The sequence below is a fragment of the Pseudocercospora fijiensis genome (assembly GCF_000340215.1).
Source record: "Pseudocercospora fijiensis CIRAD86 unplaced genomic scaffold MYCFIscaffold_3, whole genome shotgun sequence".
NCBI lineage: Eukaryota > Fungi > Ascomycota > Dothideomycetes > Mycosphaerellales > Mycosphaerellaceae > Pseudocercospora > Pseudocercospora fijiensis.
The window spans coordinates 3,887,635-3,903,962 of NW_006921534.1; the positions used below are offsets into that span (position 1 = coordinate 3,887,635).

At 40.9% G+C, this 16,328-nt stretch overlaps 1 protein-coding gene across 1 annotated transcript in view; it reads left to right on the top strand.

The window, feature by feature from the left end:
- Positions 1 to 16,328, top strand: part of MYCFIDRAFT_152800 (uncharacterized protein) — a gene marked incomplete at its 5' end in the record, with an annotated part of 34,894 nt that overhangs the window by 15,934 nt on the left and 2,632 nt on the right. The gene's annotated exons all lie outside the window — the stretch shown is intronic.

Here is a 16,328-nt window from a genome sequence, read left to right on the forward strand (position 1 = left end):
ACTTTGTTTAACGTTCTCTAACCGTAACTTTTAGCAACTTTTAGCAACTTTTAGTAACTTTTAGAACGTTGCTCTGTTAATAAAATAAGGTACTACCCTTAAAGAGGTCGATTGAATATAGGTTTAAGAGCAATCTATTATAGTATAGGATAGCGCTACTATTAATTTTATCGGAAATTAGATCTCGGACTAGCCTTATATACTAAGGACGCGCAACTAGAGGCGGAAGCCTACGAGAATAATAGTTACTAGCAAGATACCGACCTCTATCTTACCGTTAAAGAGCTTAAACGTCGAAATTTACAAGTCGTACGCGATACCGGATGCTCTATACTAATACTAGTATAAAAGCTACCTTCTACTCCGCGAGCGGCTATCTTCTATACGACAGATGCGGCAATCCCTTCTAGTACGGGGTTCTATATACTATATAGCAATACTAGCATCTTATCTCGAATAGGAGCTTTTATATAGCGACTAGACGAATAGTACCTAGTAGCCGACTTTACGCTATTCCCTAAAACGCCTTGCTATAAGAGGAGTAGATACGAGATCGCACAATATAATAGCGGCTCTTTAGTAGGAACAGCAACTAACCCTATAGTCTTGCCTTAGGAAGCAAGACATATAGTTCGATATATATATAGCTAGTATATAGTCGCTAGAGACAGGCCTCGTAGAACATTTCGATCGAGCGTGCTTTTACTAACTACTACTAAGAATCTTACGTAGCATATACACGAATTCAACCGGTCCGGCTTTAAGCTAGGCATATAGCTATTGCTCGGATAGCTCTGCTACTTTATACCTCTAATAAGATCTAGGCGGGCCGTGCTTACTATAAGAGGGAGGTACTAGTCGCGGAGTTTTAGGCGTAGTTACGAACTTTTAGGCGTAGTTGCGTTACTAGCTAGCGCTTGTGCCCGTTACTAAGAATGCCAAGCTATTAGATAATAGCTAAAGTAAAGCCGGGTTGTTAACAATAATAGTGCGAGGTAAGATCCGATAGACTTCGTATTGTCGGGTATAATAATAGTAGTAGAAATGATACTTTCGCGCATTCTACTTCTTCTCTTCCTTTCTTCTTTAGCGATATAGATATCATCCTTGCCTTTAATACCTCGCCGTCGCTGCCGCTACTATATCTAACTAAGAATTTAATAATATTGCGGACTTTGCGATCGACTTCCTATCTTCTAGGGCGTAGGCGCTTCTACTACAATAGCAGTAGCAGTAGCAGTAGTAGTAGGACTTCTCGGTTTAGGATATTAACGTACTAGACTTGTATGTTTTCGAGCCTTCGAGCTTCGCTTTATTTAAGTAGCAGCTAATGTATCTTAGCGTCGTTAGTATAGCGCTACTAGCTCTAGTAGCACTATCTCGCCGCTCTAGTCTAAGTACGTAGGTACGTCGCTAGCAAGATCGCTCTCGCTAAGGTCTACCTCTTATCTCTCTGCCTCCGCCTCCGCCTCCGCCTCTAGCTTCGTCTTTAGCAACTATAACTAGGGTACTACTACCGCTAGTACCTACTCTAGCTCTAGTACTACTAACTCAGGCTCCGAAGAAGAAGAAGAAGGGTCTAAGTAGCCTACGTATTGCGCTGCGCTACCTAGAGGCTGAAAATGCCTACTATTCTAAATCTGCAAAGCTATAGGCATAGAGCTTAAACGAGACGTAGATTAGATTAACGTATATCGGCCGCATCGAAGAGACAGATAGTAGAGAGCTACGTATGCCTACTTACAAGCGCTATACCCGTCTAGGCTATACTTGTCGTATATATACTAAGGAGAGCAAGACGGCATATAATAGTAGTACTAGTAACAAGAAGTACGGCCGCTATCGATACCGTAGAGTCGGTAACTATAAGTGTATAGATTCTTGATTTAAAATAATACTGCTGTCTCTACCTCCCTATAATATGCTTTTATCTTCTATCTCTTGTTGTATAGACTCTCTATTCTCCTACTTATAATGTTCTCTAATAGTATCGCTAGGTAATATAGGTTAGAATGTCGTCGCTTATGCTCTCTAAATGATTCCCTAATTATTTTAAGAGCTATCCTTATCGCAAATTCGGTAGAATTAAGGCGCGCGGATAATACCTAGAGGCGCAGAAACAGTAGATTAGACTTAGTCGTTTTGAATGTTAGTAATACGAAAGAGGAAAGGACAAGAATACCGATCCCGCTAAGACCCCGGATTTACTATAATAGAGCCCTTAATTGGCGGGATTAAACATCGCGAATCCTTCCCTCCGCGTATTATAATACTAGCTTTACGACTCTCGCGGTATTCGACTTTTATAATAGCATAATATCTAATCTAGCGAGATACGTCGATTAGGCGCATTTCTAGCAAAAGGCGCTAACAAAAGTGTCTAATACGATAACGATAGCGTCCTTAGGCATACCGAAGAACCGCCTCCGAGCCTAAGTATCTCCTCGAAGTCTAACAATAATACTAAAACTAGAACTATACTTATTATACCGCAGCTATTAGCACTACAACATGTACGGTAAGGATAGATACGTAGAGTAATAATATACATTCGAGAACCTAGCGGCCTCTTACGTTAACACCCTCCTATTACTTAGACTCTCCCTAAGTTACGATCTACTAGAAGGACTTAGTTGCTATAGAAGGCAGAGAAAACGAATAGTAGCGTCCGGGGATCTAATTTCCTAGCGGCTACTAAGCGGCTATAGAAGCACATACTACGAAGCATACACTAGAAGCACACATTGCCTATAGACTTACACTCGAGCGAGCCGAAGCAAGCCGTTATTATAAAAAGTCCTTAACGCATTCTATTACTAACTATAGTACGTATAACTAAAGGACCCGAAGGACTAGGACAAGGTGTATAGAACGGGTACTTATTACAAGCGTATAAAACACGTGCGTATATACTAGCGAACTTAAAGAGTTAGATGCTAGGTACTAACCGATACTATATAGAGAACAAAGGTTGAACCGCGCCCGAAGATACTAAAAGATACAAGGTATGTTTTTGTCGAGGGTGCGTACTATAGGTATAAAGCAGTCTTAATACGCTCGGTTCGGGGAGGGTGCGTACTATAGGTATAAAGCAGTCTTAATGCGCTCGGTTCGGGGAGGGTACGTACTGTAGGTATAAAGCAGTCTTAATGCGCTCGGTCTTAATGCCCCTATAGAGACGTCTTATCTAAGGACGCCTATTCGTACCGTAGAACTATAGCATAGCTAAACCCTTATACGGTCGCAGCCGAAATTAGCTACCGCGTACTCGCTTCCTAGAGCGCTATATCCGACATCGTACGCTCCTATTACCGAGTAGAAGATCAAGACGATTATAGCTATTAGGAGTCTAAATTCGAACTAAATCGGGATTCGAGAACAACCTATACAATTACGTAAGCTTAACTAGATATACGTTTAGTATCTAGAGAAGAGCCTAATATAGGAAGCCCTTATAGTAATAGACAAGAAGACTATCTACTAAGGAATTACCTAATAGTAATGCTACGAACCTATCTACTTATTAGGAGAGAGGGCGTCGGTATACCTTATTAAAGAGTTTTTACCTTAGCCGATGCTTTATCGGTGTAACTTACTAAAGAGTTTTTACCTTAGCTAAGCCTATTAGAGACCTCTGTAGTTTGCACTACGCTTAAACCAAACAACCCTCGTTAGGCCTTATTAGTAGTGTTTGCTACGTCGAGTGCGCAGTCGGCGCCTATCGGAGTCTACTAGTTATCGCCGTAGTTAGGAGATCCTCGCTAGTAGCATATACGCTACTATATCGGTATTACTCCCTAATCCTCGCTCCTCGCTAGTAGCATATATATACCGCTATAATAGCTCGCTCGGATCCGACTACTTATCTCTAACTATCTTACTAAGCGGCTCTAGCGATAGCAAGTCGTAGAACTAGCAAGGAATCTAGTATTAATCGCTATAGAGCTACCTATATACGATAAAGGAGGAATAGACACTATCGCTAGTTACGCGCGAGGCAGATACCGGTATATAGGTAGTAGTGTTATTAGTGTATACTATCGCTAGTTACGCAATGCGGATACCGGTATATAGTTAGTATTAATATAAAGAAGAAGAAGAAGTAGTAGTTAGAAAGCGAATTGCTATATATAACGGCGTAGGTAAGGTTTTACGCTATATCGTATAACGAATATCTAGGCACCGACAACGGCTATATATTATCGCACTATACTATACTACACTTCCGAAGGCAAGAGCAAGCTCCTTCTACCTAAAGTGCAGCTTTCTTAGCATACCGATAGCGAGATTACTACGGCTAGTAGGAGTAGCTACGGTAGAGCGAGCCTCTTAACGTACTTACCGATAGCAACGACGAGGTATTCTTAGGAGCCGAGCGTACTATCTTAAAGGAAGCGATTAATAGGCGAGATTATAAACTAGAGAGTATATCAAACCTTGCAAGATCTACTGCCGCCGGGGTTACTAAAAGTTAATAAAAGTTACTAAAAATTCTTAGACTTACTAAGTATATGCTTAAGGAGCTGTTTAAATACAAGATCTACTGCCGCCGGGGTTACTAAAAGTTAATAAAAGTTTCTAAATGTTCTTACCCTTACCGAGTATATGCTCGAGGAGCTATTCGAATGCAAGATCTACTGCCGCCGGGGTTGCTAAAAGTTAATAAAAGTTTCTAAATGTTCTTACTCTTACCGAGTATATACTCGAGGAGCTGTTCGAATATAAGATCTACTATCGCCGAGTTGCTAAAGATTGCTAAATGTTCTCGAGATTGCCGAGTATATACTCGAGTGCTAGATCTACTACGATTACGGGTAGGAATGTTACGGCTAATGCTAATAACCTCTATAGCCTTGTACGTATACGCTAACGGAAGTTTATATCCGATTAGAACTTTTAGCAACTTTTAGCAACTTTTAGCTAATCGTTAGAATATCCGAGGTCGACTATCTTCCGGCCTACCGACGTTATACGCTAAACGCGAGGAGACGCGATATTGTAATACTACTACGATATTTAAGACGAATAACAAGGCACTATAGGTTACTTTTATACGAACGCGCGAATCGAGCTCGATACGGAAGCATTAAAAAGCCGCGAATAGATAGCACTGCTCGGACTAAGGGACGCCGAGAGATACTAAGTAGAAGATACTAAAAGATACTAAAAGATGCTAGAAATTAGTATAGGGCGAGATCGTGTGTCTAGACGCCGTAGTCGCAAAGTGTCCTTATATAGACACTATATAGCAATGCCGCTAAAAGACAGGCTGCATCTTAATAACTTGCTAACTTCGTCGATTCTAAGCCTATTAAGCGCTTTATAGCATATATCTTTACTAGAAGACGACGAAGAATACAATATCGTTAAGCGCTTTATAGCGTATATCTTCGAGCATAAGGACTACGAGAAGGACTACGAGAAGGGCTACGAAGAAGCGGATATACTCGAGATAGGAAAGCATACTAGCTACGGCGACTAGGCTATACCTAGCTAATAATTCCGAGATTAACGATTTATCGACATTAGGTAGTCCGGTTTGATCTTTAGTATAGCAAATCGTTATTATAGGTCGCGGCGATGCCTCCGCCGGTAGTACGACTAATAGCTAACTACATTTCTAGAAATTGTCGGTACGATAGAAGAAAAGTAGTAGTACGGAATACAGTCGTTATAGCATATTTATATTAAAATAGCTATCGAGAATGCAGATATTATTTATTTAAACTGCCGGTCGTTATACAATATCTCGCTATAGCAAGTAGTAGCGTATTGTTCCTTCGGTTGTCGGCGGAAGTAGGTATACTCGATATAGTTAGTATCGGCCGAACGAGATACATCGAAGAGCCTAATTCTATAAATACTAAATTCGAGAGATACTAGCTATACTAGTTGCCGAGAAGGAAGAATTTAGCGAGGTTGCTATACCTACCTTTAGCGCTATTTAAGGCGATCCTTGCCTCCGCGAGAATATTAACGAGGATACGAAGGGCGTATATGTCTCTTAAGAAGACTATATCTAGCGATTGTTCTAATATTAATATTTGCAACTTTTTAGTAGAGACGAAAGCTAAACTGTAGCAGAATACTAGCAATACCGCTAGCCTAGAAGCAGAATCTCAGACATTGCCGCTAGTCCGGAGTTAGAATATTAGGATTACGGCTAGGTCTAATGCCGAATCTTAGACATTACCGCTAGCCTAGAAGCAGAATCTTATATATACCGCTAGCCTAGAAGCAGAATCTTATACATACCGCTAGCCTAGAAGCAGAATCTTACACATACCGCTAGCCTAGAAGCAGAATCTTATATATACCGCTAGCCTAGAAGCAGAATCTTATATATACCGCTAGCTCGGATGCCGAATCGCATTATTACAGCTATTTCGAAAGCAGAATCGCAGACATTACCGACAGTTTGTAGTCGAAACTTAACACTGCCGCTAGATTAGAAACTGAAATTTAACTATTACCGCCTGTCTATAGCGGAAATCTAGTGCTCGCTATCGGGTTTTAATCGAATCTAAATACTATTACTACCTTCTACTAGAAATCTCGTGCATACTATCGCTTTCTAGTTAAAATCTAATAGTGCTTTTGCTTAATAGCTCGTTAAAGCTTTAGCAGATTAACCGATTAATTAACGTAGCAACCGTCTAGTATCGCCTATTAATAAGCTAGTCTATCCTATAGCAGCATCGACGGCGATAGGAAGAGCTATACTTAGCCCGGCGTACTCTCAAATATAATAGAGGTCGCTAAGTTAAACGTCGATAATAACGCCGAGCTAGGCTATATTATTAGTACCAACCCTTAAGAACAGTTATAACGAAGCCGTTAAGATCCCCCCCCCTATTACTAGGAGCCGTCGCTATCGTATTAAGCACTTTTGCTAGCTTATATTAGCGGAAAGTAGCTTAATCGACTCTATTTAATAGTGCCTCTATTATTCGTTTCCCTCTATTAATCTATAAATAAAGACGCTACCGGTATACTATAGCAATCTGAGAAGGACTTCTACTATAGACCTATAGAGTGCCTATTAGCACGCTAGCAAGTTAAGGAACAAGGACACTAGAATATTAATATAGCAGTAGGATTAGCAGAGCGAGAAGAGACTTCATTTATAGTAGTAGAACTGCTATACCTAAACGCTAAACAGAAGACCCGCTAAGAGTATAAAAACAAAGCAAAGAATATAGCCTATTATACCCGAAGGCTAGCAAACAGCAATAGTAAAGCAAAGAAACAAACAAAGAAGCAGACTAGCTGCTATGCCTAAACGCTAAATACCGAACACCTTTAGTAAGCATCGTGCGACTTACTACTATATTTTAGGTCTTACTACGCGAATAAGCAAAAGAATTAGCAGGCGGCGAGGCTACCGTAAGCACTACTACCTATCCTACTATCCTTGCTACTACTATAGCCGCTACCGAAGCTATCGCCGAAACTATCTAGCTTTAGAGCTAGGCTCTTAAGCTCGAGCCTAGGCTCTTCGTCGCGGTAAGAGTAAGGGATCTAAAACAATATTAGCTTTATGTCTTAATATTAGTATAAGAAGACAAGACTAGAATGCTATACCTTGCGGAGACGATAGCGAGTACAACTACGGCTAGGCTTCTTAATAAAGGCCTTAATGCCCTCTAAATAACCCTAGTATTTAAAGCCGTCGCGACGGTAGGCATCGTACGGGCGAGCAAAGCGACGGCCTAACGTCGTCTCTATAATGCGGATAACGTAGTATAGCTACGGGAAGCGATTAGTATAGGCGGCTACAAATATATTAACTCTTAGTTCTATCGCTTGCTCGATTAATACAACTTACGGTCGATAGTGCCTAGAGACTACTAATGTCCTATTACCTAAGCAGGCTTAGGCGTCGTGCCTAGAATCGGCGGTCTAGTAGGCTAAGGGCGAGGTACGATAGCACCTCCGGCCGGGATAGGCGGCATATTGCTAACCTGCCCGCCTATTATCGGTACGGCGGCCGGCGGAGCGAAGAAAGGAACGGCGGTAGTAGGAGGCGGCGCAAACGCAGCGGCAGCAGAGCTAGTAAAGGGTTCATTCTCGCTATAGCATAGTTAGCAATTGCACTTCTACGATAGTATAATAGGAATTAGTTACTTACTCTTCGTTATCGTCGCTACTAGCGGTAGTAGGATTGTAGTCGTTACTATAGTATAGTTAGTATCTGCTATAATAGTAAGCGGTGCGAAGTAATAACTTACTCGTCGCTAATAGGGCCGAAGTTAATGTCGTCGTCGCTATAATATAGTTAGCATGCTAATACTACCGACGACTAGAGCTTTAAGACACTTACTTGCCGTCTTATAGCGCAACTAGTAGAGTAGGAGCAGAAGCGGGTACTAGAGCTAGAGCTAGAGCTAGAACTAGAACTAGAGCTAGAGCTAGAGTAGGAGTAGGAGCAGGTACTAGAGTAGGAGCAGGTGCTAGAGCTAGTACTAGCGCTAGCGGAGGCTAATAGCTATTATATATATTAGTGTTATTCTCGGAGATCGATAGACAAAGATACGTACGTTGCTATGCCCTAAAGGGTCGCAAAGAAAGGGCCGCTTAGATATATTAGTATACGCTCTTGCTAATATATTAAAGACTAAGATTAGCATACTTCTGTTAATACTGCTACTGCTATATATATAGACGAGCAGCGACGAGGCGGCGGCGGCGGATAGCGCGACGAACGCGCCGAGCAGCGTATACTATAGCTCGATCCTCCTATATACCTATTAGCACTGTCTCGGCCTCTTAATACCTTCGAAGCTAGTAAGCAATATATATATCTACGCCGAAGAGAGGGTAGCCGCGAGCGGCCGGAGTAAAGAAAGGACCCGGTATTTTGTTACTTTCTGTACTATTAACGTAGTTCTTGTATTTAAGGTAACGTTATAGGCGATAGTAAGAGGGTGTATACGATATCTAGTAGAAGAAGAAGAAAGGAAGGAAACGAGAGAGAGACATCTAAGATATACACCTATAAGACTAAGAGCGGAGTAAGTTCTATTATCCTACTAAAGAGCAACGTAAAACTAACTAACAATAGTATCTAAAGCTTACTGCTAGGGAAATATAGGGCAAGTAAAGTAACAGCTCGTTCGCTCGCCCTATTGTTATAGAAGCGGACTAGGAGGGTTAATGCTTAGTCTACTCCGGCTACTTCAATCCGCGCGTTCTTATTAGCCGAAAGTTAGTAAAAGTTCCTAAGAGATGCAGAAACTTCACATAGACAGCTAATTAACAATAGCAAGGCCCTACTTTTCCTAGCATTTACTATACGAAGTGCCTAGTAGTTGCCTAAAATACCCGGAATAGCATTGCAGAAGCCCGGAATATACTTCAATCTTCCGCCGCTCGAAATAAAGCATACGCTAATCCTTTATAGGCAGGATACGGCAATATACGAAAGTACTCTACGCTAAGCTATTCTCTAGCCGTACCCGCTAGTTACTATACCTCCCTAGGCCCCTATATATATACTCCTAAAGCTGCTAAGAGACAAAAGGCTATAAGAATGTAGTATATACTACATCGCCGCGAAGCCGGGCTTACCCTCTTACCTACTTAGTGTATACGCCGCTCGATATACGCGCGCTAAATAGAACGACTCTACTAAGTGCCTAGAGTATATAAAAGTTGCTAAAAGTTGCCGAAAGTTGCTAAGGGCTAGCGGAAAGATTACGTCTAGTATAGACAAGCTATTGCAATAGGATTAGCATAATGCGCCTAAGCGGATATATATACATATACTAAGACCGAGCGCGCGAGCTGCGTCTCACCGTTAGCCTTAATAAAGAGAAGGGCCGCAAGCTAGGCGAGAAGGGTCTTAATAAGCACCGTATTATAATTAGACAGACTATATTTCAATCTACCGACCGCAAAGGTCGCCTCCTAGCAACCTATACCGCACTATAATCCGGCAGACTAATATAGTAAGCTTCTAGCAACTAGATGAATATCGAATTATAATCCGCTAGGCCTCTAGGCTTCTAGCAATTAATAGCCTACCTTTACGGTAAGGCCTCGTTCGATAACAACTGTCTTCGTAGACTATCTTCCCTACCCGGCAATATACTAGAGCTTTAAACTTGTTAGTTCTAAATAGCGACTCGAGAATATTTAGCAACTTTTATTAAGACTTAGCAACTTTTAGCAAGCCTAGCGGCAGTATATTATAGAGTTTACTCGACGATATCGAGAACTTTTAGCAACTTTTATTAACCCCGGAAGTAGTAATACTCGACTTCTGCGTTTAATGCCTAACTTCTGCTCTACTCGATAGCTAGACTTCTACGGTACTTAATAGCTAAACTCCTGCTTTGCTCGGTAGCTAGACTTCTACGTTGCTCGGTAGTTAACCGCATTCAATCGTAAACCTCTTAGCAGAGATTAGGTAGCGCAATAGCGGCATCCGATAAAGATTAAGCTACGAGCTTGTAGATAATGTTAGAAAGTATATTAGCGGCATATTATTACTACTATAGCAGCTATAGCATTGCGATCTCGTACGGAACGGCAAATATAGAGCAGTAGACTTAGTATTATATTAGTCTCCTTATACGCTACTATTCGAAGGAAATCACCTTATAACATTAATAAGGCTATATACTTAATTAACGTCGATCCTCGCTCGTATTCTCCTTCTACTAGCCGAATATTCGCTAGAACTACGGCTACGCTATTATAGGCTCGAATCTACGCTTACGGACTAACGTCGGCTATAGCTTGCTATCGTAGGCATTGCGGCACTAGCTATGTGTTGCTAGCTTCGCGCTGCTACTAAAGCCGATAATAGTATAGTCTTCCTCTAATTTGCGGATCCGTTATATAGATATAAGATCGTTATATCTCTTAAACTAGCGAATCCTATAGAATTTAGGATACATTAGCGATCCTATACCCTCCTTGCGCTATGTAGCTGTTCTAATCTTCTTGCTTTCGATTAGGCTACGAGGCAGGTTTATAATGCCGCTTAGGTCCTTCTATTCGTATACAATAAACACGTTCGAGTCTTAGAGGCCGCGAAGGTCCTACTATAGCTCGCTCTGCTTAATATCGTATCGATCGAATTCGATAACGATAAAGGTCTATAGTTTAGCGGTATGCTACTTATTCGTTTTGTCCGTACGCTATTCCTTGCGACCGATCGCGAGTAGAGCTATCGATCTATCGGTATAAACGACCTTACTAACTTTAATATACGAGACCTAAAGCGTATAGTTAGTATCTATCGATTCTTAGCTTTCTTAGATCTATACCTACTAGTCTTAATATCGTACTATACCTCCGTCGACGTCGAAGTAGGTAGAAGCTATAATAGAGTATTCGGATCGGCTTAGATATATATTTGAGTTATCGAGAAGATAGCTATATTCCGGAGGTTGTTATTATTGTCGATAAGTTCAACCGAGGGCTTAGTACTAGCGTTAGATACCTGCTTTTCTATACGGATAGTAGGTAGCAACTAGCGCCTACTTCTAGAGACAATATATAATAGCGGAAATGTTACTACTAGCATAACTTAAACCGTTATATACTACGTAACTTCGTCTATTAACTACGTACGCTTTCTAGGCGATAAGGTAGGAGCTCCGGTAAGTAGCTAGTTACTACTTATATCAACTTCAGTTAACGGCAATCCTTCCTTACTCCTTTAATAACTAACCTTAATTAGTCGATAGTAATCCTTCTTCCCTTCTCTAACAACAATTATTAATTACTAAACCGTATACAATACTCGAGCAACGCCGACGAAATGTCTAACAATATATAGCAGAACCGGGACCTATAGTCCTAACTCAATCATTTCGAAGCGGATTATAGTCTACTTCGTAGCAGTTCGGGGATAGTAAGTGCCTATAGTCGTCGATGTCTCCGTACGGAAACTAATATTCGAAGGGTATTAGCATCGGCCTAGTCCGGAACGGCGTAGGTAGAGCTTCCTTAGATGCGGTCTATTTTGCTACAAGGTAGTACGAACTACCAAACAATAGCGGCCCTGCGACTATAGTATAGTTAGTCGTATAGGTACGAATAGGGCCGAATAGAAATAGATACACTACCTATCGCTTCGACCTTAGAGAGGCAGGCATCTAAGGCCTTCCGAATTAGACAACGCGAGTTGCCTTTACGATGTTTAGGCGTTATCGCGGTTTTAGCTTAAATAGCTAGCGGGCATTAATAATATACGATACGGACACCCTGTTTCCGAATAGTCTAACTCGAAACCTAGCGGGGTTCGGATATTAGCACGATAACAATAGTCTAAATAGCGCTAATCGAGTGAGTCCGTAGCCGTAATACGAGCCTGCGTTCCTAATATAGTACGCGCGAGCAAACGGCCCTCTAATATAGCTAGCACTATCGACTGCTCGTTAACTTAAAGCAAGCCGATAGCAAGGAGATCTAGCTAACGACCTACTCGACCTAGATAGATAGTAGGCACGAAACAGACGTAACTAATAGGTAATAGTATTAAGGTAGAGGGTTAGATAAGCTAGTATCTCTAAGCGTTCCGCGTTGTAGCCGATAGCTAGGCCTTTGTATATCTACCTTAGAGTAAGAACCTAATACGTTAGAATAGGGGGTTGTAAAGCCGCGAAGGATAATCCCCTACTTCTAACGACTAGTATAGGACCTAAATTGAGCTATAGGCTCTAGTATTGCGACTTAGATTAGTATTAGCATGTCTCCTACGTTAGAAATTGCCTTATTCCGAGTAGTAATCTTCCGTATATTAGCTATAGCTATACCGTCTATTATACGGCATATACTGCTTGCTATAGCAGTTATTTAGTTATACTTGTCGGTTATGCTTGCTACTAGATAGCTACGTTCTCGTAGGCAACGGTAGCAAACTTTCAGTCGAAGAGTAGTACTTATTACGGCTCGATCCCCTCTTAAGTAGGACACCCTACGAGACAACGAAAGCATATACTAATAACCTAGGCTCTATACTAAGCACTAAACACTAAGCGTCGAACATTAAGCATCAAGCATTAAGCATTAAGCATCGAGTATCTAGATTAAACGTCTTTCCGAGCTTAATTATATAGCACTAAACCTAGTCGCTACGATAAGCTCCTAGAACGATAGCAAGAAGGCTTCGAAGAAGCTAGCGCCGCTTAATTTGCAGCAACAGCCTTTATTTACCGAGCGGGTATAGCGTATAGACTAGGAAATGTAGCGTTAAGTTAACTAGTAGTAGGTCTAGCCGACGAGTGCTAGATCTTAAGGGCTAGCTTAGGTAGCGATCGAGCGAGAGGCTATAGGTATAGCGCGAGAGAATTTCAAGGCAGCTTAGGGACATTATCTAGGGCAGACACCTCCTCTAATATCGCCGGGATCTACGGGAGGCAAGAAGGATTGCAAGAAGGGCTAAGTATCGAGTATTAATATAGATTCTATTATTTCTAGCATTAGTCCTACTGTTTAATTTAAATGGTTTCTAGCTTTAACATTAGTTGTTTAAATAGCTTAAATAGCTCCTAGTTTGATAAATTCAATAGCTCCTAGTTTAAAGATTTAAATGCCTTCTCGATAGACTCGATTCTCTTTATCTTAGTAGAGTATAGTATTCCCGCATTCGTTAACGCCTTAGAGCGTACTACGACGTTGCTAGGAAGGAACGCTAGGTTGTAAGTTTCCTATTAACATTTAGAACAATACGAGCTTACCTAAATAACTAAACCTACTAAACTTACCTTACTCTTACGCTTATATATTGCCTGCTTCCTAAGACGCTTCTCTTCTATTTAGTTTATCGATACTACGTACGCTTTCTCGCTCTCTTCTATAATAGCATTACCTTAAATACAAGAACTACGCTAACGGCATAGAAAGTAACAAAGATAGTACTAGTACTCTATAAGTTGCCCTAGTAGGCTCGTCTCTATCTTAAGTACGCGCTAACTAGGAAATATAGCCGTTATAAAGCTCAACGAGGCCGATATGCTAGTAGTAGTAGCATAGCTCCTACGGCGGGCTACTCGCTTCGGGGCTAGGTAAGTTATTCTCTAGCCTAGTTAAATCGTCGTTCCTGCTACTAATATAGATCTAGATAGGGTATAGCAGCACCGTAGCAGCTACCTTAAATAGCACTATTGCTAAATCTATAAGGTCTTAGACTATTCGCGCCGGGTATGTTTAGTCTAGCGCCGCTTGCCTTGCCGCCTCCTATCGCACCTCCGGCCGGTCCTATAGCACTACTACCGCTACTACTACTACTATTCGTACCTGCTCTACCTCCTCTAGTACCTACGCGTCTCGTCGTACGCATCGACTTCTACTAGTTCTATCTGCTTTAGGTAGTAGTCTTCGTAGTTTTAAAAGCTTTTGTTTTTGCTTAGGCTTAGACCGGTCTCTAGAAGATAGGCGAGAAGGGCGAATATAGTCTTAGTCTTAAGAAGTTCCGCAAAGTCCGTATTATTACTAAGCACCGTAGCTAGCAGAACGAGGATAAGTATTACATCGAGCGCTTTATCTACTAGGACGCTAAGCAGTACAAGGCCTATATCCCTCTACGACTACTTCGCTAAGAAATACAATATCCGTATCTACTACTTTCTAATATCTTCTAAGAGTAACGTCTATCTATTACGCTAAGATTTGCTAGTTGTCTTAGTCCTCGTTGTTTAACTTCGCGCTAAGAGTAACCTCTATTACGCTAAGACTTAGTAGTTGTCTTAGGCTTGAGGTTATTATTAACCTTCTTATTTCGCTAAGGTTTGCTACTTGTCTCGGGCTTAAGGTTATTATTAATCTTCTTATCGTTACACTTCTCGTCTGTCTATTACGCTAAGATTTGCTAGTTGTTTTAGACTTAAGCTTATTGTTCAACTTCTCGTAGATAACTACTAATTAATATCGGCCTGTTCTATAAGGCGATTAAGGTAATTGCTAAAGCTACCTAGGCTAAGTTCCTTAGCCTAATCCCTTAATCTCCTTAGGGCTATAGGACTTGTTTAACTTGTCGATATTGCCGCGGATTAAGTATATTAATATAGGAACTATATAGCCTTGCTGTTATCTAATTAGGCCCTTTAGTATAGTAGTTAAGTACGCTCTACGGTATAGTAACGGAGCGTAGCTGCTTAAGGACCGCCTATCTAGTAGCTATAATGCCTCTAATTATATAGACTACCGATAGTCGGAGGTAGAAATAGCCGAGCTAATAGGCGCGAGAGCGGTTACAATCTATATACTTACGTAATACTCGATCGAGAATATCTCTTTTATACTAGAGTAACCTAGGTTCGAATCTCGGAGGGGCTATATTCTTTTACTAAAGTCTTAAGGTTCGAGTCCTACTCTCGTTATCTTCTTTTACTAAAGTCTTATTATTATGCTAAGGTCTTATCTTTATGCCTAATATCCTTTTTAGCTCTTTAAATACAGGAAGTAATATCCGCGCTTCTTAAACCTATAGGCTCCGAGATGCTAGTACAACCGTTGTCGCGGCGACGCTAATATAATCTATAAGCTTCTTAACAATTAGACCGGCTTAGTCTCTAGTATCCTTATGTTTTGCCTTAATTAGAGCGATACGAGCTGCTATGTCGTAGGCGATAGTCGTTAGCGATCGTTAGTCCTATTTAGCGGGTAAAGTCGTCGAATTACTAGATGTTTATATCTATAGAGTGTTTAGCTACGTTTACTGCTTCCGCTAATATTATCGGATTAGCGGTATATGCTATCGAGAATATAGTGCATCTTGCGGCTAAGAAGGTTACAGTTAGACGAAGTATGCTTCTAAACTAGCGGCGTTATAAATACCGAAAGTTAATAAGAATTGCCGGATAGGGGCTTCTCGACGTATAATACCTACTATCGCCGGTTATTAAAACTTATAGAAGTTTGCTAAAAGTTAATAAAACTTCGGATTAGGGCTTCTTAACGTATAAGATCTACAGTTGCTAGGTCTTACTAAAAGTTAATAAAAGTTCGAATATAGGGTTTGTAAGGTATAAGTATAAGATCTACTATCGCTAGGCTTGCTAAATGTCGATAAAAGTTAAGCTAGATCTACGGTCGCCGGGTCTTACTAAAAGTCGACAAAAGTTAATAAAAGTTATATAATATCTACGGTCGCTACGTCTTATAGAAGATTAATAAAGGTTCGAATATCGGAGGCGTAAGATCTACTAGCGCTAGGTCCTACTAAAAGTTAATAAAAGTTGTATAAGATCTACGATCGCCGGGTCTTGCCGAAAGTTAATAAAAGTTCGAATAACCTCTACGGTCGCTAGGTATTGCCGGAAGTTAATAAAAGTTAATAAAAGTTCGGATAGTAGCTTCGTATAGTAGATGTC